Source organism: Tupaia chinensis, unplaced genomic scaffold (assembly GCF_000334495.1).
Source record: "Tupaia chinensis unplaced genomic scaffold, TupChi_1.0 Scaffold138517_1, whole genome shotgun sequence".
Lineage (NCBI taxonomy): Eukaryota > Metazoa > Chordata > Mammalia > Scandentia > Tupaiidae > Tupaia > Tupaia belangeri.
The window spans coordinates 2,018,769-2,028,775 of NW_006198412.1; positions in this window are offsets into that span (position 1 = coordinate 2,018,769).

A 10,007-nucleotide genomic window follows, 5' to 3' on the forward strand; every position below is an offset into this window, starting at 1 on the left:
ATCCATTCATCTGTCTATGGACATTTGGATTGGTTCTGTCTTAGCAATTGTAAATAATGTTGCAATAAACATAGATGTCCAAGCACTTTTCTGACTGAGCATTCTGCTATACTTTGGATAGATACCCAGGAGTGGAAATGCTGAATCATATGGTAGTTCTATGTGTAGATCTTTGAGGAACCTCCATACTGTTCTCCACAGTGGTTGTACTAATTTACATTCCTACCAACTGTGTAGGAGAGTTTCCTTTTCACCACATCCTTGCCAGCACTTTTAATTTTTTTTTTTTAATCTTTGCCATTTTGATGGGGTTTAGATGTTATCTCATTATGATTTTGTCTTTTTCTTTTTTTGGAGAGGTTTTTGCTATAGGGCACGTGCGCTCACCAGACAGAGACAGACAGAGAGATAGAAAGCGAGAAATCACCCCCTAGGGGGGATGGCCACGCCACAATCCCTTCTCCTCCATTCTCCTCTCGGGATCTTGGGCATGCACGCACACGAGCCTGGCATGAGTTTTAAGCCACTGGGCCTGGGACACAAACTGCGGTCGACTACATGGGAGTCCAGCGACATAGCCATTATGCTCACTGCTGGTCCCCTCATTATGGTTTTGATCTCTATATCCCTTATAATAAGGGATGTTGTACATTCTTTCTTTCTTTTTTTTTTTTTTTTTGGCTGTTCATATGTCTTCCTTAGAGATTTGCTTGTTGATCTCATTTTCCCATCTTTTAATTGGGTTGATAATTTTTTTTCCGGTAAGCCATTTGAGTTCCATGTGTATTCTGGTTATCAGTTCCTTATCTGAGGCATAGTTTACAAAAATATTCTCCCATTCTAAGGGTTGTCAATTCATACTACTGTGTCTTTTTCTGTGTTGAAACCTCTTAATATGATGTAATCCCACTTGTCTATTTTGGGGATTTTTGCTGTGCTTTAGGGGTCTTATTTAAGAAGTCTTTCCTACTCTGATATCTCCCAGAGTTTCTCCAGAGTTTTCCATCAGTAGTTTTATAATTTGAAGTCTTAGGTTTACATCTTTGATCCACTTTGAGTTGATTTTTGTTAATGGTAAAAGACAAGTGTCCAGGTTCATCATCTGCAGGTGGATACCCAGTTTTTCCAGCACCATTTGCTGAAGAGGTTACCTTTTCCCCACTGAACTGACTGGTAACCTTTATAAAAAAATCAGTTGGCCATATGTCTTGGGTTTTATTCTGGGGTCTCTATTCTGTTCCATTGGTCCACATGCTGTTTTGATTACAGCTTTATAATATATTTTGTGGTCAGGGAGTGAGATGCTGACTATTCTGCTCTTCTTGTGCAGGATTGCTTTGGCAATATGGGATCTTTTATGATTTCAGACAAATTCTATAATTGTCTTTTCTAGATCAGTGAATAACATCTCTGTTAATCTGATTGGAATTGCATTAAATATGTAGATTAATTTGGGTAGAATTGCCATTTTGATTATATTAATTCTTCCAATCCAGAACATGGGATGTCCTTCCACTTTTTTGTGTCATTTTCAGTTTCTTTTTTAAGATTTTCATAGTTTACCTTGTAGAGGTCTTTGACTCCCTTGGTTAGATTTATCCCTTGGTATCTTATACTTTTTGTGGTTACGGTAAATGGGATTACTTTCTTCAGTTCTACTTCCATCTCCTTGTTGTTCATATATAGAACTGCTATAGATTTCTGTATGTTGATTTTGTATCCTGCCACTTTACTGTATTCATTTATCACTTCTGGGAGTTTTTCATGGATACCTTTGGGTCTTATATGTATAAAATTACAACTCCTTACCAAATTCTACAACTTTCCTTTTGAAGAAAAGGTTGCAACTTTACCCTTCACTATAAGGAACTACTGTCTCATGAATGATGTATTCCAGATTGAAAATTCCTCAAGTGAAATGCATGGGATTAGGTCAAGTCAATTGTTTCTCTAATTTAGCAGATTGACAGAAACATGGTTTTCCATATTTACCCAGGACAGAGGCTATGATTGCAGCTGTATAAAATGTATTTTATACATTGGATAAAGACTGGAGCATGCACAGACATGGTAATCATTATTAAAGAGGTAAACTAGGGAGTAATTTTTTTCTCTGTAAATTAAGAATTGTTGGTAATTTAAAATGTATGTACATATTCAAGTTATTATGTACATTAATTAAGAAAAAAATGAAAACCAGCTATATTGAGTCATAATATAGTCTTGGTTTCTTTAACCAACTAGTTGATTGGCCTGTTTCTCTTTCTTCCCACCTCCCAAGAACATTTTCTTCCCATCTCCCCTCAAGAACATGCACAGGATTCTGGCAATTGTTAGATTAAACCATGGCACAGTGTCACAGTGACCTGGGAAAGACTTGTTCTTCTGTTTCTCAATTTCACCACTCTTCTGTTTTGAAGCAGGCCTAATGAATGTTTTTGCTTTTCCTTTCCTGTAGCAAATTACCTGTATTTCCACCATGTTTCAAAGTGGTAGTTCTTGGATCACAAATCAAAAGTCAACATCAGACTAGAGACTAATCCCAGACTGGGGCAATTGTTCTCTTGAGTGCTAATGCAAATCCCAACAGAGTCCTGCAGGTCTCTTTTCACACCTGGTAGGGAGCTGTCTCACCTTGTACCTGTAGCTACACCCATATGAAAGCTGTTAAGCAAAGTTGGTTACCCTTTGGACTTCCATTTCAACTGACATTTCTTTGTAGTGAATATTGCCTGACACTCCCTACAATGGCTAGTGGGGAGGTCTGATTATTTCTTTTCCTTGATTGAGCAGATACACATCTGAAAGGCCCTGGATGTCTTTGGTAGAACAACCTGATATCAGGCCCTGAGCTTTGTGTGCTCCCCTTTCTAACAGGGTCATTTCCTCAGTTGGAGACTTCCATAGTATCATAGTTGCTACTTTTAATTCCCTACAAACATAATAGAACATTACTGGGGTGTGTGGCCACTCGTTACTGCAATGGGGTAGGGCGCCCACACACTCCTGGAACACTTAGCCCTTATGAGTCCAGTACAGCTATGTCTAATGTAAGCACCATAAGAACCCAAAGGACTGCCCTTTTCTTTCATGTGACTTTAAGTTTTTACCCAGATAGACTCTCTTTTATGTTTATACTATGCAGCACTAGGGGTGAGTATGACTGTGTCCTTTTTGCATGATTTTGACTGGCACACAGGTGTTTTCAGTCTTCAAGGACTGCAAAAAGTTGAGGATTTCAGTGAAAAAGAAAGATAAAAGGAAAATAAAAGGAAGACAGTTTCTATCCTAAGAGCGCCAGAATGCAAAAGATTGTTACCTGCCTCTAGCACAAAGACAGCCCTAGTACTGTCAATTTAGTTCAGGCACATGGAGCCAGACTGCACCCTTGTCACTCAGTTTTCCTCCTTTGAAGATTACACCCCACGCTGGTTTTATTTTCCATCTTTTTATACTCTATGGTCTTTTGTAACATTTAAAATAGTAACCTGTAGTTTGGGGAGGCCATTAGCCAATTCAGTTCCCTTAACAGCATCTACCTGCTGAGCCACTGTGCTGAAGTCTTCAAGTGTCCCCTGGCCTGGTTTGAATCAGTAGCTATTTGGACAGGGTTTTCTGTTATGTCTCAACTGTAATCTTTTAAACATCTATTCTTGACCAATGAAGGAAAAACAAAGCTGTTCATACCTTTTTCTGTCAAGGTTCCTTAATAGCTAGGTTTTAGGTCTTTTTTTTTAAATTCATGTAAAAATTAATTTATGATAATTGTATATATGTATATATTGCAGAGTACACTATGATTTTTCAGTACATGAATACAAAGTGGATAATTAATATATATATCATCTCAACCATATGTTATTACTTGTGTTGGGAATCTATAAAATCTTTTTTAGGTACTCTGTAATACATATTAAGTTGTTGTGAACTCTATTCATCCCACTTTTTTCTTTTTTAAGGTTTTGCCGTAGGATGTATGTGCTCACTGGAGATAGCCAGAGAGAGGGAAAGTGAAAAATCACCCCCTGGGGGAGATGGTCATACCACAATCTCTTCTTCTCTTTTTTCCTCTGGGGATTTTAGGCATGCACACACATGTGCCTGATGTGTTTCAGGCCACCGGGCCCGAGACTCAAACCACTATAGACCACATGGGAGTCCAGTGCCTTAACCACCACGCCACCTGTTGGGCCCCACCCCACTGTATTTTTATAATACCAGATATTGTTGCTCTTATCTATATGTAATTTTGTTTCCATTAGTCAACATCCCCATAGTCCCTCCCACCCCCATTCCCAGCCTTTTCATCTCTTTATATGTATTGAGTAATTTTTTTTTTCAGTTTCCACATATGAGAGAAAATGTGATTTTTCTCTTTCTATGCCTGGCTCATTTCACTTCAAATGGCAGGGTTTTATCCTTTTTAAGGAATAGTATTTCATCGTGTGTGTGTGTGTGTGTACACACTATGTTTTCTTTATCCATTTGTCTACCGATTCCATATCTTGGCTATTGTAAGTAGTGCTGCAGTGAACACTGGGGTACAGATGCCATTATGACATAAAAACAGCTCTTTTTTATTAGTTCCTTCATATATGCCAGAGTTATGGACTGGGTTGTATCTCCTCAAGTTGTATGTTGAGTTCCTAAGCCCCCAGTGAACCTCAGAATGTGACTGTATTTGGAGATATAGCATTTAAAAAAGTAATTAGGATTAAATGAGGTCATGTCATTGGCTATAATCCCGTATGACTGGTGTCCTTATAAGAAGAGAGGGAGAGGGACCAGCAGTTAGTGTAATGACTATGTCGCTAAACTCCCATGTAGTTGACCGCAGTACTGGACCCATTGGCTTAAACTCACGCTGGGTGCGTGTGCATGTGTGGCCATCCCCTCTTGGGGGTGATTTCTCGCTTTCTGTCTCTCTGTCTCTCTCTGTCTCTCTGGAGAGCGCATGCGCCCTGTAGCAAAAACCTCTCCAAAAAAAAGAAGAGAGGGAGAGACACCAGGCATGTGCATGCACAGGAAAAGGCTATTGGAAGAGCATGGTAAGAAGGTGGTTATTTGCAAGACAGAGACGTGTCAGAAGAAACCATATGCAATGACACCTTGGTCTTGAATACCTAGCCTACATAACTGTGAGAAAATAAATTTTGTTATTTGAGCCACCATGTCCATGATATTTTGTTATGATGACACTAAGAAAACTAATACAGCCAAACAATGTAATAAGCTGGTTTTTATGACTTTACTCATTTAATTGTCACAGTTACCAAATGAGGCAGGTGCTGTTTTGATGAGGACTCTCAATATAAACTTAGCCACAGCAGGAACTTGGTTAAGAGTATGCTGAAGCCTGACCCCAAAAGTGGGTAGGTAGAATACTCTAGCTCCATACATGGGAGAGGTAGAGAGAGGTATTTAATGGAGCCAAGCATTTTCCTAGCACATGTGTCTTTATCCAGATTGTGTCTACCTGTGTTTATTCCTTGTTTGTTACATTAAAAGAGAGTGTAATACCCTAATTTACACTATTTTATAAAGAATTATTTTATAAAGAATTATTTTATTGAACTTTATTTTATTTATTTATTTATTTATTTATTTATTTATTTATTTTAATTTGAGCAGAGAGGGACAGAGTGTGAGAAAGAGAAAGTGAGGGAAAGTGAGAAAGCAAGCCACCAGGTCTGGGACACAAACCATGACCAACCGTGGTTCGGCCATGTGGGAGTTCAACACTCTTAGCCATCATGCTGCCTTCCAGCCCCATACACTATTATTTATTAAAATGATAAGTACTTTCTGGTTATTACTAATAATGTCTAATTTTTCTCTGTTTTGATCTCTTTTTCACCCATCTCTAGTGAGGAACTGAGTGAATATATTTTTATGTTAACTATTCTTTTTCCTTTCCAATAAAGAGTTTTCAAGAATTTATGGGAAAATGGAATGAGGGTTTTTCTGGTGCAAAACAATTGAATTGGATAATTTTTTTATAGTAACCATTTCCACAAACTTTTTGAAGAACCTCTCATTTATAAATGCTCTTTAAATCTGTGTTCTCAAAGGTTATCAGAAGTTCAGAAACAGATATAAGTATATATAATAAGATATTTTTTAAAGTCAGTGGTTTGGTACTAGCAGATGGTGTAGTGGTTACATCACTGGACTCCCACATGGCTGACTATGCTCAGAGTTCCTGACCAGTGGCTTGAAAAATCACACTGGGCATGTGGGCTTGTGTGCCCAACATCCTAGAAGGAGGATGGGGGAAAGGGAGTGTGGGGTGGCCATCCTCCCAAGGGGGTGATTTCTCACTTTTTCTCTCACTGTGTCTGTCTCTTTTTTCTCTCTCTCCCCTGAGGGCACATGCCCTAAGGCAAAAACCTCTTTTTTTTTAAAAAAGAAAAGTCAGTGGGGTTAAGGATAAATTAATTAACAAATAGTTTTTGAATCACTTGAAAAAACAATAATTAACTGTTTTACCTTACATGAAATACTAAAAATTACTTACAGATGGATGAAATATTTAAAAGTCTAAAAATTCAAAATAAGGGGACCAGCCGGTGACGTGGTAGTTAAGGTGCTAGACACTCCCACATGGCCAACCACAGTTCAAGTCCCAGGCCTGGTGACTTGCTTTCTCACTTTCTCTCTCTCTCTGTGTGTCTCTCTCTGGTCAAATTAAAATAAATAAATAAATAAATAAATAAGTGAATGAATGAATAAATGAAATTAAATAATAAATAATTCTTTAAAATTAAAAGAAAGTAAAAAGATGAACTTTTTCTATGATCTAGGGGTTCAGAAGGCATGTCTAAACATATATAAACATAAGTATATATGTTTCCCATCTTTCAGTAGTTTTATATTTTCATGATACCTTACTCTTCACTCAGTTTTATTTTGATGAAGTAAGGATTTGCCTCCATGGGAGGGCAATGCTTTAAACTAATAATAATAAAAAAAAGGTAGTTTATAAACTACCTTACATGTGGCTAGATGCCAAGGAACATTTTGAGGGGTTAGGGAAGTTTTGATGGAAAGACTAGTGGAAAGATGGAGTATGCGGGACCTTGAGGAGGGTTGACTAGACCATATGAGAAAATGGATGAAAAGGAAAGTGAGAGAAGCCAAAGATTACTGTCATTTTTCTCACAGAATCTCATTTAGCAGGCTGTTTGACTTCTCGGAGGACACTTACTGCCTCTCACTAGAAACTGCTATCTTCATGCTATAATCCTGTCACAAATCCAGCCTCATTTATTTTGGGTATAAGATCTGGACCCACCGCTTGAGTCATATATGTCTACCTGAAGCATCTCATCAAACTCATATTAAGTATCATAAGGTCCTAGAATATTACCTGTCAAAACTTAAATAGTTCTCCATGGGACCAGCAGTTAGCGTAATGGCTATGTCGCTGGACTCCCATGTAGTCGACCATGGTTCGTGTCCCGGACCTGGTGGCTTAAAACTCACGCCGGGCATGTGTGCATGCGTGCCCAAGATCCTGAGAGGAGAATGGAGGAAAAGGGATTGTGGCATGGCCATTTCCCCTGGGGGGTGATTTCTCTCTTTCTGTCTCTTTGTCTCTCTCTCTGTCTGTCTGGCGAGCGCATGCGCCCAATGGCAAAAACCTCTCAAAAAAAAAAAAACAAAAACAAAAACTTAAATAGTTCTCCTTGTGATAATACAGGAAGAGTTACAAATAAAGTTTGATAACTGTAAATATGGAAGGCTAAAGAGAAGTAATCTCAGTCTGCTATGAACATCTCATAGGCTAGATGAATATCACTTTCAGCTTGTTCTAAGGAAAGGATACAGGACCACAGCTCTTATTAAAGTAATGTTTAAAGTAAGGGTAAGGAACTTTATAATTGAAAATACTAAAAGTGTTTGTTAGGGGAGACCAGCAGGTGGCATGGTGGTTAAGGTGCTGGACATTCGCACATGGCTGACCATGGTTCAAGTCTTGGACCTAGGGGCTTGCTTTCTCACTTTCCCTCTCTTTCTATCTGTGTGCATGTCTCTCTCTCTCTCTGGTCAAATTAAAATAAATGAATGAATAAATAAAATAATTATTAAAAAATGTTTGTTAGGTCAGGCATTTAGATTTGAACTAAGAGATCAGATAAAGTCAAAGTTATGACTTTCAAAGAGTCTGTCAATATGATCCTGAGAAAGCCAAGCCTTCTAGTAGATAGGGGCTCCTGGAGTGATAACTACAGACCAGCCAGGCTTCCAGGCTGCAACATAACTGCTTTGGCCCAGCAGACACCATCAGTAAACAAGCAGTAAACAAGCCTTTCTAGGGAATATGTACTTGACCCTCTTTTATCGAGTAAACGTCCAAGGACTGCCTGTATCCATTTTTATTTTGTCATCATCTTCAGGGTAATCCAACTGGATAGCGCTGAAATAAATGAAAGTGTGCGAATTTGTGCTAAATTGCATGTCAAGACTGAAAAAGTAAGATCATTACACATTGGACCACTCAGAGACAGCTTCACGAGGGAAAAGAAGAGTTTCTGTCGGACCTTGAAGTTGAGTAAAATTTAAAGAAAAACGGAATAGAGCTTAGGTAAGCTTTGCTTTATGTGGCTCTGTTTCTTTTGACTGATGACTCCCATATTAAAATTTCTTTTTTTTTTTTTTTTGAGAGGTTTTCGCTATAGGGCACGTGCGCTCGCCAGACAGACAGAGAGAGACATAGAGACAGAAAGTGAGAAATCACCCCCCGGGGGGATGGTCACGCCGCAATCCCTTCTCCTCCAGTCTCCTCTCGGGATCTTGGGCACGCACGCACACGCGCCCGGCGTGAGTTTTAAGCCACTGGGTCCAGGACGCGAACAGCGGTCGACTACGTGGGAGTCCAGCGACATAGACATTACGCTAACCACTGGTTCCTCCCATATTAAAATTTCTGAGAATGAGTCACACAAAAGAGGAAATAACCAAGGTTTGAAGGAGTTCAGGAGCATAGTAAGACAGTTTGAATTAGAGCATCAAGGCCAATCTTTGGAAGCTAGTGCTGGACACTGCTACTCTATAGGCTGAGAAAAACTGAAGGAAAACCTGAGCTTGCAGCCAGGTCAGTGTGGGCAATGTAGCAAGAGCAGAGAGAGTAGAATGTAGTGTTGCCTTCTGTGGTTCCAGCTATTCAGGGGGTTGAGGCATGAAGATCATGATATAGTGAGACTATGTCTAAAATACCACACATATATACATGCACACAGTAATGATTTAAAAAGAATCAGAGCAGTCAAATGCTTGTGTGGAGACTTCACTAGTGGAGAGAGATTGGGAATTACATGTTTCCTCAATAGAACCAGAGCACAGTATCCCATAGGGCAGAAGCTTTATTATGTCATAATTACTCCTTGCATGCCCTCAATTAACAATGCACAGATTGAGGTCATTGTGCACTTAAAGCAAGTCTTCATACAAACTCTTCCTCCCCTCAAATGTGTTAATACTCCTGAAATGTTTTAGCCTTTGGCATCTAGGTTTGAGCATCCTCAGCTGTTTAGGGGAGAATATCTTCTGGTTCTTACTTATTGAGCTGATATGACACATCTGTTTTCATATGTGTCTGCTGTGTCCTCATGGACAAGCCCAAATAATTAACCTGGCTTGAGAGTGTTTATGCTCTCTTGGTTTGGTTTAGCATTGATCACTTCTTACAAAAGGCCTATTGGGACCAAGCTAGGAATGCATCAGGGTAGAGTTGTTTTGAAAGTCCCCTGAGAACTTGCCCTTTGGCAATCAAATTTTCTACAGATTGCATCCCTCTACCAGCTACCAGTGTGGCTTGTATAAGTTATATAACCTGAGACTAGCCAGTTACCATTCTTCACCCTGAACCTCTGTGTCTTTATCTGAAAAATGAAAAGACTAGAAAAGATGATTTTTGTGGTTCTTTCAGCTCTAAGATATGAGGATTTGATAATTCCCTACTAGTAAAGTGAGATTTTTTTTTTACATGCACAATTAGTTTGTCC